Source organism: Pelecanus crispus, chromosome 1 (assembly GCF_030463565.1).
Source record: "Pelecanus crispus isolate bPelCri1 chromosome 1, bPelCri1.pri, whole genome shotgun sequence".
Classification (NCBI taxonomy): domain Eukaryota; kingdom Metazoa; phylum Chordata; class Aves; order Pelecaniformes; family Pelecanidae; genus Pelecanus; species Pelecanus crispus.
Genome location: NC_134643.1, coordinates 53,843,870 through 53,856,459, shown reverse-complemented (window position 1 = coordinate 53,856,459; position 12,590 = coordinate 53,843,870). Strand labels below are relative to the sequence as shown.

At 44.2% G+C, this 12,590-nt stretch overlaps 3 non-coding genes across 3 annotated transcripts; 1 reads left to right on the top strand and 2 right to left on the bottom strand.

Annotated features, from left to right (window-relative positions):
- Positions 1–1,538: 1,538 nt before the first annotated feature.
- Positions 1,539–1,610, bottom strand: TRNAW-CCA (transfer RNA tryptophan (anticodon CCA)). The gene has a single exon. It is a non-coding gene; the product is annotated as a tRNA-Trp (tRNA).
- A 437-nt stretch (positions 1,611–2,047) lies between these two features.
- TRNAD-GUC (transfer RNA aspartic acid (anticodon GUC)) lies at positions 2,048–2,119 on the top strand. The gene has a single exon. It is a non-coding gene; the product is annotated as a tRNA-Asp (tRNA).
- Positions 2,120–2,266: 147 nt separating this feature from the next.
- Positions 2,267–2,338, bottom strand: TRNAD-GUC (transfer RNA aspartic acid (anticodon GUC)). The gene has a single exon. It is a non-coding gene; the product is annotated as a tRNA-Asp (tRNA).
- Between the last annotated feature and the right edge of the window lie 10,252 nt (positions 2,339–12,590).

The following is a 12,590-nucleotide window of genomic DNA, read 5'->3' as shown; positions in this document are numbered from 1 at the left end:
GCAGTACGGGAATGCAGGCTGACTGCCACCACTTCTTACATCCAGCTCCCCGGTGCTGCATCCAATAAAAAATGCATCCATCTAACAGATTGTGCATCAAAAAGAAAAAAAAAAAAAAAGGACTAACCACATAAAAAGGACTAACCACATAAATGGAAGTCCAGTCAGCACAGCACGAGGCAGCCCTCCTCTGCCATTCAGACCTGGTAAAACCTGAGTCAGCTGAAATACTGTGACCAGTTCTGGGCACTTAAAAATGCAACTCATTTGGAAAGACTCCAGAGGCAAGCGATACAAATAATCGGAGGCCCAGCAAACAAGGTCTGTTAGTGTAGAAAAGCTATGGAGAGGCATAGTGACTTTCAAATACGTAAGAAGTACCTACAAAAAGGAAGGGAATGCACTGCTCTCTGGTGCAATAGCACGAGGGCTGGATTTAAGTTATGGTAAAAGAGACATCAGGGTTGAACTACTCATAGTCGCTTCATAACAGTAAGGATAGTAGAGCGCTGGAACAGAGCACTTAAGGAAGATGCAGAATTTCTGTATTTGAAAGGTTTTCAGGGTGTATGGAACAATTATTAGCCTGTAAGAACAAAAGTATTTATCTTAAAAAAACCCACATCATTTGATGACCCTGCTGATTCTGGTTTCTAAGACTTCTGTATTCTCTTCTTTTTCTGCCATGGTTTACAACACTAATAATCAATTCTTACAAACTTAGAATTCTCTGGCATGTTTCTCTCTGTCTCTCAAATTGTCTGTCTCTCAAATCTCTCAAATTCTCCCTTGAGAAACTGTTCTGTTTCCCTCCTAATTAAATTTCATTGTGTCAAACTTTCCAGTCCAGCCAAATCACTGAAGTATTACTTCTAGGACTCGCTATCTCATATCTAGATCAAAATTAAGTTCCTCCTGTGCCTTTCTGCCCCTGGCACCTCAGCGTGTGGAAATGGCTCCTCTGAGAAAACTCTTCAGTTCCACGGCCTAAGCCCATCACCCTCGGAAGCGCCCACACTGCACCCTGCTCCCCTCGCCCTCCCCGTCAGGGTTTTGTTTGCCTTCAGGGCTCTTGACGCAGCATCTGCCCGAGCTCTTGGCTCCTCCAACCACTTGCTTCCCCTGCCTTTGCTTCCACTCCTTTTCATGTGAGCTTCTATACTGGAAACACACTCTCCCTGCCATTTTTGGGGCCTCTGTCCCGTTTGAAATCGAAAGTTGCTCTTTCTAGACATCTTTCTGACTTTTTCTCATCATTTCCACACAGTGGGGTGTCTCTGTAAAACGCGAAGTAGATCTTTGACACGGTCTTGGCTTTTGTGTTTAAGCTGATATTAGAAAGTCCTGTATACGTGAACACCATAAACAAAGACATGTCTATTTTATCCAGCGAGATCTTTATGATTACATTGCTACAGCAGTAAAAAAAAAAAAAATAAAAAAAAATTTAACGTCCCCCCGTTTTCTCCCAGATGAAGCCGGTAAAGGCCGCCAGAGGAAAGAAAGAATAAGAGAAAAAAAGGGAAAAAAAAGGCAAGTGACCCCGACGTGATTCGAACACGCAGCCTTCTGATCTGGAGTCAGACGCGCTACCGTTGCGCCACGAGGTCCTGCTGGGCAGCCGCAGGCAGAGCCTTAGAACTCGCCCGCCGGCCCCGCCGCCCCTGCCCCCGTGGGACCGAGCCCGGGGAGCGCGGGCCGGGGGCGGCGGGGGCGAGGACCCTCCTCGCCCGCTATGGCAACCGGCGCCGATGAACCCCGCACCCCCCGCGCCCGCCCCTCTCCTCCGCCACTGCTTCGTTTCCCGCCTTCCCGCGCGAGGAGGTTCACTCTCCCCACCCGCGCACCCGCCCCTGGCAGCGGGGGCCGCGCTCGCCCCCCGCCTGCCCTCGCGGCTCCCGCGTTCTCCTGCCCGCAGATCGCCCCCCGCCCCCCCGCCCTTCTGCAGCAACCCCCGCCGATGCGGGCGGGGGGGACGGGACGGGACGGGACGGCGGTGGTGGTTTGCGCATAAAAGGAGCCCCGCGAAAGGGATAAACATGGCAGTTCCTCGTTAGTATAGTGGTGAGTATCCCCGCCTGTCACGCGGGAGACCGGGGTTCGATTCCCCGACGGGGAGGCTATAAACAATGTTTTTCCTCCGGAAGGGCGCGGCGATTTGGCGCGTTTTGCCGCGGAGCGGGGCTGGGGGGGGAGCGGGAGCCACGGGCCTGGCCTGGCGCGCTCCGAGGAAGGCGGGAAAAAAAAAAAGCGCGCGGGCGCGCCTCTCCCCGTCGGGGAATCGAACCCCGGTCTCCCGCGTGACAGGCGGGGATACTCACCACTATACTAACGAGGAGCCGCGGGGGCTCCCGGCCCCAGCGCGGCCGCCCCGCGGGGAGGGGCTGGCTCCGCCGGCCGCAGCCCCCCACGGCCCCGGCCCCGGCCCCGGGAAGGCTGGGGCTGGGCGGCAGCGCTGGGGCGAGCCGAGCGCAGGGGGCGCGGCAGCCCGGCGCGGCGAAGGGAAGGGGCTGTGCCGGTGGCTGCCGCTGTCCTAGGGCTTGTGCGGCACGGGGGGGCGGTGGGGAGAGGGAGGAGAAAGGCGCCCACGTGGCTCGGGTTTCTTTGGATTCTTCCGCAGCCGGCGTGGGGAGGGAGAGGTAGCGTGGCCCCCAAACCTAGCTCCTGTCTTCCCTCCTGCGTGCGCCGAGCCGCGACAATCGCAGTGCAAGGCAACTGCCCGACGTGGGGCGGTGGGGAGCAGGGCAGCAGCTCCGATGTCTGTGCGTTCGTGGTTTTGCATCTCGTTCACGCAGACCGGTTCTTTTTACGGGAACCTGAGAAGCCCTGGCGTCAGCAGTCCTTGGGGCGAAGGGACTCGAGCACCTGCTTCTTACCTACCTAAAAAGGGAGCGAGAGAAATGGGAACCGATTACTTTGAGATTCGAGAGTAAAAGGTGACAGGACACATACTGACCGTACGCCTTGATAGTGGCTCGGTCAGCGGTAACATGGTTGTACCTTCGTATCACAGTGACATTAGACAGGAAACTAAATTTAATTTGCTAGCTTGTTAGACGAAGAATTAACGCCATACAATAAACAGGCCTTTGGAACAAACAGTGTCTTCTTTTGATGCTCTCAGCTACTGCTAATATTTCTTTGGATAAAAGGACCCCAGCTTAGCTTTTTCAGACAAGCATAGCTGAAGAAAACACAGCAGTCTGTACATAGACATCTAAATATAAGTGACCTGTAAACGAAGCATTTCTAAAAATTGGTTTACGCATTTAAGCATTTGAATACAAATGCGTTTCTCAGCGGATGCAATAGATTCACTGGATGCAACAGACTCAGATTTTGTCCTGATGAGTGAAAAAACACAACTAAAGTCACATAATAATTTCACTACTTTAGAGGTAGTGTAATGAGATGAACTGGTAGGGCTGTGATCAGGTGACAGGCTTTAAACCTCCTGGAGCAGGATCAAAACCAGTGTTGCTAGGCTGGTCTAAACTTGCTGTGCAGGTTCAAATTTTATTCAAAAGATGTTGATGGTTAACTTCAAGCTGGGAGACTTTCTGGTGGATCAAACATTGCCTGTTTGCATTTTGTGGGACCACTCACACTTCACTAGTTTAGACCTTTTTGCCAGTCACTTCTCAGTTCCTTCTGTTCCTTGATCCCTGCAGCCAGGGAGCTGAGATGTGACCACTTGTGTAAGTGGTGGTGCTTGCTGCAGCCAGACCTTCCTTAGCTGCTGCTCTTTACCTCAGAGCTAGTTTTGCCTCAGGTTTTGCCTGCACAGACCTCTCCTTGGGCTGCCTTCTCTTGGAACAGGACTTCTGCTATCTCCATAACATCTCTTGCAAATTTTTGGCATTGCTAAGTACTTTCAGAACACCAGAGCCAGGCTCACAACAAGTTGTGTAGACATTTTGTTGTGTTCTTCACTTTGTCCATGAGGGTAAAAGCAGATCTGGCTGGGAGTTCTGGACCTGCTGAAGATATGGGGAAAGCCTACGGTGTGACGGACTCTTGAAGCACCATTTTCAATAGCTCAGTACATTGCTAAGGGTGTTTTCATCAGAAAGAAGCTGGTTTAGTAATGAGAGTCCTTGGTCATGCCTCAGCTCACTGCTCTGCTTCTGCACACCCGCTCCCATTTTGGGACAGCTACTTCTGACTGCATGAGCCACCCTGTGCATTCTCCACACCTTCTTCCAACCAGGGCAACCCTGAACCAAAAATGCCAGTCAATATGCTGGCTCCTGCTCTTGCGCCACCTCCTCCCACTCTCCATTTGGCAGGGAGAGCAAGTGCATCTATAAAAAATACCTACTATGACCTAAACTGGTGATGGCAATTCTTAAACAACCCTAAAGAAGGGTTAACCAACTGTCCTGCTATGGTGAAAACAATGACCACCTTTGTTTTCTCAGTGAAGCCTTTATGCACTTCTGAAGCCAGACTTTCAAAGCCATCTTTGTGTGCCCCAACCAAGAAGATGACTTATCTGAAGCTGTCTCAGAAGGGGAGCAAGAAGAGACTGAGGTATGAATCAGCACAGCAGAAGTGCTGGTTTGAAGTGGATGGACTATTATAAGGTTGCAATGACTCGCAGTTACAGAGCAAATAGATTCCCTGCTGATTTGTCACAGAGACATGTAAGTGCAAGGCAGAACAGGTACTAGGAAATATTATCAATGTTCCAAAGTCTGTGAAGCGTCTGCCTTTTCCTCAGGATCTGCATACAGCTATTCCATGTGTCCAGTCCTAACAATCTCATTCCATGGTTTCCTCACCATTGCACCAGCTTTGTGTTCAGCACCCACTAGAGACCTGCTCCCTGGAGCAACAGCCATCTGCAAGAGGCTCTTTATGACCCTAAGCAAGAGTAGGGCTGGGATCTAGCGCATCGCTGTAGCTGGAAGCTAGTTACCTCCCCTTCAGCTTGCTTAGCTGAAGCTCAGCTTGCAACTTTTCCAGTTGAGTTTTGAGTGTCATTCATGGGTGGGAGGTTCCACAACATCTTCGTCACAACAGGTTGTCCACCCTCACTGTGAAGAATTCCCCCCCCCCACACACACACACTTATATCTACTTGGAATTTGCCATGTTGCAACTTGATCCGTTGCCTTTTGTCATGTTGCTGTGCACCTCCAAGAAGAGTCTGGCTCCATCTTCTCTATTCCCTCCTACTGGGTAGCTGAAGACAACAATTAGATTGTCCTGTAGCCTTCTCTTTTTCAGGCTGAACAAACCCAGCTCTTTCAGTGTCTCCTCGTTTGTCACGTGCTCCAGCTCCATATTCTTTTGGTGACCCTCCATTGGACTCACTCTAGTTTGTCGATATCATTCATGTATTGCAGTGCCCCAGACTGTGCAGAGTACTCCACAGGCAGTCTCACAAGTGCCAGATGGGGGTGGGGCAGTAATAATTCCCCTTGATCTGCTGGCTTTGCTGTTACTAATGTAGCCCAGTATATGATTAGTTTTCATTGCTGTGAGAGCAATTGCTCACTCAAGTCCATCCTTGTTGTTCACTGGGACCCCCAGGACCTTTCCTGCAAAGCTGCTGTTTACGCAGACAGCTCCTGTCTGTTGTATGGTTTTATTATATCCAAGGTGCAGGACTTTACATTTGCCTTCGTTGAATTGGAAGACATTCATGTTGGCCCATTTCTCCAATGGGAGAGCTTTCAAAGTCTGGCTCAATGACAGCCCTGCCCTTGAGTGTATCAGTCACTCCCCTAAATTTGATGTCATCCACCTGTGTTACCTGCTGATAATTATTTACCTTGACAAGGAACTCATATTGTTATTGGCATGTTGAGGTTCAGCACGGCTGATATCATCCTTGGCAGTGTGTCCTCGGATGGATCCATGCTATGGCAGCTGCTCATACTTCTCCTGCCATGTAGAACTACCCCTGCTTCTAGCACTGTGGTTGCCAAGGTGTGACGCTGAGACCGTGGTTTCCTTTTGCAGATCTGAGATGCAAACTGTGAAGCACAGCAGTGCTGCCTTGGAGGCGCTGCCTGGTCCCCCAGGCAGAAGGCTGGGCTGCACAAAATATCCTCGCAGTGCAGCTGCGCTGGCATCCCAGAGTCCATGAGCAGTGGAATTGACACGGTGCAATGCAGGATACCAGCAACATGCTCATGGGTAACACTGGTACAAAGTCAAGGTACTGTCTCTAATTTGAAGTAGCCGCTTAGAATTCAGCCATGTAACAGTGTCTTGAACTAGATCAAGCCTCTTACACCAGGACATCTCTCAGTATAAACTGCTTGTTGAACCATACTCTGAAAATGATGCCTTCTATGAAATATATTAGGCTTTTTCACATAAACAACTGTACTGATGACCATATTTTATACAAATAGGAAGCTATTTGATATTGTGATTACTTTCTATTTTCTTGAGGTAGCTTTTGGTTAGCTTAAAGTATATTCATACCTAAAAATATATCTGCTTCAGATTAGTCAAGGTGAGTCCTGAGTGACACTTGGTGTCACCTCCAAAGCACTACAGCCTTCTGGAGAACTGCCCTCATACAGAAGAGTTATCTTCTGGGTTTTTGAAACCAGAGTCCATGAAGGAAGCTAGGAAAAGCAAACGAATTGTCATTGGGTTTGGAGTTGTTGTACAGAGGTCTATAACCCTATTAGAAAAATGTTAGGGGTCCAAACTGGGAAAATTAAAAAAGCTACAGTAGTGGTTTTGCCTCTTCTGCAGCTTATGGAGTGATCTGGAAAGTGTCAGCAGGGGGAATGTGCTAAGTGTAGGATGAAATGTTGTTAGGGCAGCTCCTTGCACCACTGGTTCCCTCCTAGCTGTAGTTGCCACAATGATCCGGGTGGTCTGAAAGAAATGAGGACTGTCCTCAGAACCAGCAGTTGCTGACAGATAAATTTTGTGAGCAGTTAAGTCAGGCCCTCATCTCCTTGCCAGACTGTAAAATGGCACAAGTCATTTCAGCCCAATGACTGTAATTTTATATTCGGGGGGGGAAAAGCCTTCTATAGCTGCAGAAATTAATGCTTCTAAATCAATGTAAAACCACAAACCCTAGATGAGAAGCAAAGCCCTTCACTGATGTGGTCTTTAGGATGCCCCAGTCCAGAAAAGCTGCTGCGAATTGAATACATTTGATTCTGATTACTCTTCATACCTATTTTGTACGCTTTTATTGCTGCCCATTCACACATATCCAACACTCCATCTGCTCTTTGTGTTCTATTTTCCATTTCATTTTTGTCTCTACACTCACCCTGTGAAGTTCGCAGCACAGGGTTTAATGAGCTTTTCAGTAAGAATGTATGAATTATCACATGACATATTAAGTTACAGCACTTCTTTCCGTATAGTTTTTGGCCTTACACAATTTCTGACCAGTGTAATAGATTTGTTGTGCAGTCTGTATGACTTAGTGATGCCTTTCTGTGCCAATGTGTTTTGATCAAGCTAAACCAACATTTCAGAAGTTATTAGAAAAATCAGTTTACATCACTTAAGGGAATGAGTGATCCGATATCCTGTGTAAAATCAACAGCTGAAGAGCTGAAGAAATTCAAGGTAAAGGGGACTGTGACATTGTATGTCAGTGCCTGGCAGATTAGTGGGAGGAGGGACTTAAGGGGCTTTCCCCTATTAGCATGCCTAGTATAGTTTATACAGCACTAAATGCAGCCACACAGCTGGGCAGCTTCCTCTCCATGTTGCATCACGTGAACTGTCTAATAAATGGAGCCTTTTAAAAACTTTTTTGGAGGAATTTCAGGGCTTGAAAATTTATGTCTTAAGCATTGTGAAATAAAATAGACAAGAAGTGCCATGCAGAACCACATTTTCTGTTTAGGTAAAACGCACTCTGAAAGAAAAGTTGAATAGTTGAAGCTAGCCATTTCTATTCCTGTAGCATGGTTTAAATCCGATGGATACTCCCAGTAAGAATAAGCTCCTTTGCAGAGGGAATCTGCATTCTGATCACTTTTCCCCTGAAAAGGGATTGCCAAGCAAATGTACTGAAGAGATACCATAAAAAACTGGAAAATTCAAACCAGGAAAAGTGGAGGCTGGCTGGTTTTAATGAATAATTTCAACTTTAGAATAGCAAAACCTGAGAGATGTCCCGCTTAGAAATCAGAGGATAGGTAATTAAAAGGAAGAAGATTGATCAAGTTTTATGCAGAATACACCTCTTTTGGTGTACGTGATGTATTGTTTTAGAGTAATCTCAAAAGATTTTTTATGCAGCAAAGCCTTTAGAGACATATCAGGACACTCCAAAACCCAAATAGATTGTGTACTAACGTAATTATTCCTGTGTAATGCAGTTCTGGATACTAGAATATGCCTGCCATATGACTACAATAAGAGTCATAACTTTCTGTCTGTGAAGAAAGACTGCAGTGGACCAAAACAATTTCACCGTTGGTCTGACTTGGGCTGAAATACGACATTTTTTAAAATCTTGAAATTGTCAGTAATTTACTTCAAAATAGACCAATCATGTAGTGCCTAAGAAGGAATATTCTAGAGACAAACGTTAAAAAAAAATCAAATACTGTCATATACAGCTATAATATAACTATCAGGTCTGACTCTCGCATTGTATCAGTTTTAGGAGTAAACAACTGTCATTCAAAAAAAAGGAATCATGAATGTAATAAAGCAAAATGAAATGTGGAAACAGGAGAAACATGGAATAGCAAAACACCCAGAAAGTAATACAGGAAAAAGCACCATAGACTGAAGTTAGATATCCAAAACAAAGATGTCATGAGATAAAGGCATCACACTAAGAAATTAATTATGCAATGAATTTAACTTTATCTTAGAAAGCTGATCATCACAAACTTCTTTTATGCATTCCAATACTCACTCACTATAGACATCATGGGTAAGTGCAGGCCAAGTAATTACAACAGGGACACCAGACATTGAAACCAAAGATGAGCATAGGGAGGAAGTGTTATTAAAACCAAACCATCTGTGCTTGCTTAAGGTATGAAATTAGAAATACACAAAAGATCCTGCGGAAGACTTGAAAAAATTTGTGTGCTGCCACATCAGAACTCACTAGTGCCCCAGACCTTGGATAGTGCTTGCTGTTCTCTAAGTTTGATGGACTGTACTGCTGTAGTACTGAAAAATCAGTGGGTAAAAAAAAGTCAGTGTGCTGAGCCAAGAATGAATAGAAGTCAGTTTAGTTTTTATCCAGTAGTTAACACAAATGAAACCAACCTCACCTTGAAAACACTATCAGAATATGTCATGGAAGTATAAAGGGAAATTTATGTATGTTTTACTGCTTTTGTGAATGTTTTGAGAAGTTTCAGCATGACAGATATACATCACTGAAAAATGTATTGATGGCTCACAAAATACAGTTTAGAAAACACTGTAGCTGAGAGAGAAAGCAGCATTGTGAGTAGATATTGAAACATCATAGCGCATCATCAAGGTACATTTTGTCTGTGAAAGCATTTAGTATTAAGTAGCAAGCGTAACAAATAACAGTTTAGAATCTTCTAAATGGCATCTGAGTTAATGGAGCTTATATGAAGAATATAATGTCTGTTAGCAACCTTTCTCTAAGAGTTTTATTAGAGAAGACCTTCAGAGCTTGATGAATGTTTTGAAAAAAAATTACCATGTTAAAAAACCAAAAGTGCTAAGAATAGTCTCAGCAAAAGACAAAGCTGACAACTCATTTATTTTAACAACCAAGCACTAGATCAAAGCTACCAGCACTCTAGCCATTTGTTGTAGTGCTGGCTTCACTGTGTGTTCCTGTCCCTCCAGTCGCCACCTTTTACTACTTCATTGTGTTGTGCACGGGGGAACAGAATAACTCCCTTTCTAGACAAAACTATGGCTTGATGGGGTAATAGTTTCCTCCCTTCTCCTTTCCTCAGGGTACAAGGGCCACATGGCATGGAAACAACATTCTTCTTTTCCTTACTCAGGGGTGTACTCCAATGATTTCAGTAATCCATGTTCATAGGAAAACCTTGAGAAACCCCAAGTGGTCCTCATGACTAACAAAAACCAGTAAGGCTTAATTCTCATTTCAATAGTTGGTTTTTATCCTCTCTTCCTTTTCACTATTCTTCCTCCACCCCACCCCACCCCACCCCCCACTTTTTTTATTGTTTGTTTTACTCTTTCTCCTTGAGAAAAAACAGGATGCCCTGTGGCTTGTCCAAGTCATGGGAGTGCAAAAGAGCAACCTGAAGGCTGGAGGAAACTTCTGGTCCTGTTCAGCTGTGCCAGAAGATCCTGGGATTGGCTTCTTTTGCTTCTGGCACAATTTTCAGTGGGTGGACAAGCAATAGCAGGGAAGTGGATAGGTTTTTAGATTTAACAGATGGAAGAAGGTGTAAAATAAAACATTAAAGAGCCCTTACAGAAATTAATTGCCATTTCCAATGTTATTCATGATAGAGAAAAGCAAATGTGCACATTCACTAGAGATTGTTCAAGATGTGATGGATGGTTAACCATCTTACTCAATTGTAAAAGCCTGACACTTCAAAAAAGATGCAGAAATGAATCACAGTGCACTTTAAATTTGAAACAACAGATGAATATTTAAAGTCGGTTGAATAGCCAAAACCACAAATGAGGAACTGTTGAGAATGATGTGCTTAGAGCACAGCTGCTTGAAGTAAGAGCTTAACACTATGTATCTGCAATACATTGCCTGACAATCACCTTACTTTTAATTCTAGTAAAATCAAGAGCAAGAAAAAAAAAATCAGATGCATTGCTAGGTAGAGTCCGATTCAGAGAACACAGGACATTTTACAGCTTTCTCACAGCTGATAAGGATGGGAGATGGTGATCTGCAATCACTGGTTTGTCATTTTAAAGAGATGAGAAAAAGGCTGAGGAATTGGTGTGAGACAGAATGTGAAGGGAGACATTGTCAAGGTGACAATAAACAATTAAAATAAGGGGTTATTAAAGTGCAGTGCAATGCAAAATAATGCATCTACTCCTGGGAAAAAATATAAGCAAGGCTTTTTCTCATTTACATGAGTGTTCCTCATTATGTGTGATTGGAATGTGGAGATTTTTACTTCAAAAGGCACAAACGCTGTGCTTCAGAACGATGATCTTTATTTCTTTGCTGTTTGCTATTTTGCAGGATAATGATCTTTCAGTGAGGTTTTTTTGCAAAGACCTAGAATGTCCAGTTTTCAATTGCATTGGCTCCCTCTGGTGGCATTCTGAAATGCTCTACTTTATAGTCCAGTAAAATTACTGGAATATCAAAATTAGTCTGATAGCAGAAATTTGAGGTTACTATTTTATGTAATTGTTATATTAAAAATAGGAGCAACAAACAATCATATCTCTTAAATCCAATCCAGCTTACACAAAATCAGCTCATAAAATGAAATTCTAGCAATCTGGGTCAAAATGGCTGGAGAAAACACCATTCATTTTCCCTCCCTCACATTCTCTTAACTGAATTCATGGATAGCATTTTGCTAGTATGTGTTTGGAAAGGAGAGGAGTTACACCAATGTCTTAACTATGGGACTGGCCTGCTTCACTTGGCAGCAAAAATCAATCAGTCTGTTACAGAAAGTTTTGCTAGGAAAATTTCCGTTTTGAAATTAAGGCACTTGGCAGCTGTTGCCACTTGCATCCTGAGAGTTCTTGCCAGAGCTGAACCAGATGTGCAGTTAATGCCTAGTTTTGTCCATTTGTTATTAATAATGAATATAGAAAATAGAGGAAAGAAAGGATAAAGAGGAGCAGGAAATGGGGAAGCAGTTAGATCATTTCCCCTGTTTATGCATGTGGGAAGGACCCACATTTTGGGGATTTTGCAAAAGACGAAACTAACCCTTTCGCTTCGAGTTGGGTAACACTGCAGTTGCCCATTCTCAGTGTAGAAAGACTGACTGAGAGGAAGAAAATTATTAAACTTGCATCATCACTGCATCCCAGTGCCCTACCTCTGCAGTGTAAGTCCTCATTACCGAACATGGTAGGTTTCCCAAATGAATGAATGCTCCTGCCCCTTCTTTTACTTAATAATAACTGACAGTTCAAGGACTGTTGCCTGGATCCAGAGAGGGAGAGTATTTTTTGGTCAGTTTGAACATTCTTGGGTTAATACACTGACATACTTTTAATTATAGCACTTTAGAAACTATGAAGAGAAGACAGAAAGAAGTCAAGTTTTTCTGTAGATTAACTACTTATATTGGAAGAAATTGTGTAGGCTCTTCTGTTTAAATGGATGAGGGGGCCACAATCTTTTCTGACCTTGTTTAATAAAAGTAAAAAGGGAAATGCTAAAGATATTTATTAGAACCATTATTTTCTAAATGGCATGAAGACTAGGCTTTTTGAAAGGACTTCAGTGCTAAATACCAATAATATTTTGCAATTCTGACAAAATTCAGCTGAAGATATCAAATGTTTGCCCAGTCTGACATGGGCAAAATCCTGATCCTACAAACTCTTCTGCTTAAGCAAAAGAATTTAAACCAAATTATTAGGTAACTTTTTAATGAACTTACTGATCTCCTGAGTCTGAAATTTCAGCTTTTCAGAATTATTTCAGACAGGTTATTTCAGGT